Genomic DNA, 453 nt, shown 5'->3' on the forward strand with positions numbered 1-453 from the left:
TTATGTGAAATTTTCATTATCACATAAAGAATTGTAGGCTTCTTACTTTTTTTAGTAATCTTAAATGCTATAATAGCAAATGTGTCAGTATAATAATTTTGAAGTTATGATATTGAAACTGATGGACTGCCTCTTTGTAATTACAAAGCTGAGAGCTATTTATTGGTTTATCTTTTTTTTATGAATAGCATTTTAATCTTTATAACAACTTGATTGTCTTTTCTTTTTCTAGTGTAGTATAACATCTAACTACCATAAATCATTAGCCCATCCTTGCCTGCTAGCCACAGATAACACAGGATTTTCTACTGTTGTCAAGGGTTCAATTTTAAAGTACCAGAAAATGTATGTCTCATACTGGCTTGTCAGATAGTTTCCAATTGTTAGACTGAAAATAGGGGAAACTTGCAGAAACATGTAAATAAACAGATATGAAGGATTCACCATAATTTA

General features: G+C 29.8%; 1 protein-coding gene across 3 annotated transcripts in view; it reads left to right on the top strand.

Annotated features, from left to right (window-relative positions):
* The window catches only part of LOC119585776 (RING finger and SPRY domain-containing protein 1-like), an 18,733-nt gene that overhangs the window by 15,056 nt on the left and 3,224 nt on the right, over window positions 1–453 (top strand). The window lies entirely within an intron of this gene.

Source organism: Penaeus monodon, chromosome 20 (genome assembly GCF_015228065.2).
Source record: "Penaeus monodon isolate SGIC_2016 chromosome 20, NSTDA_Pmon_1, whole genome shotgun sequence".
NCBI lineage: Eukaryota > Metazoa > Arthropoda > Malacostraca > Decapoda > Penaeidae > Penaeus > Penaeus monodon.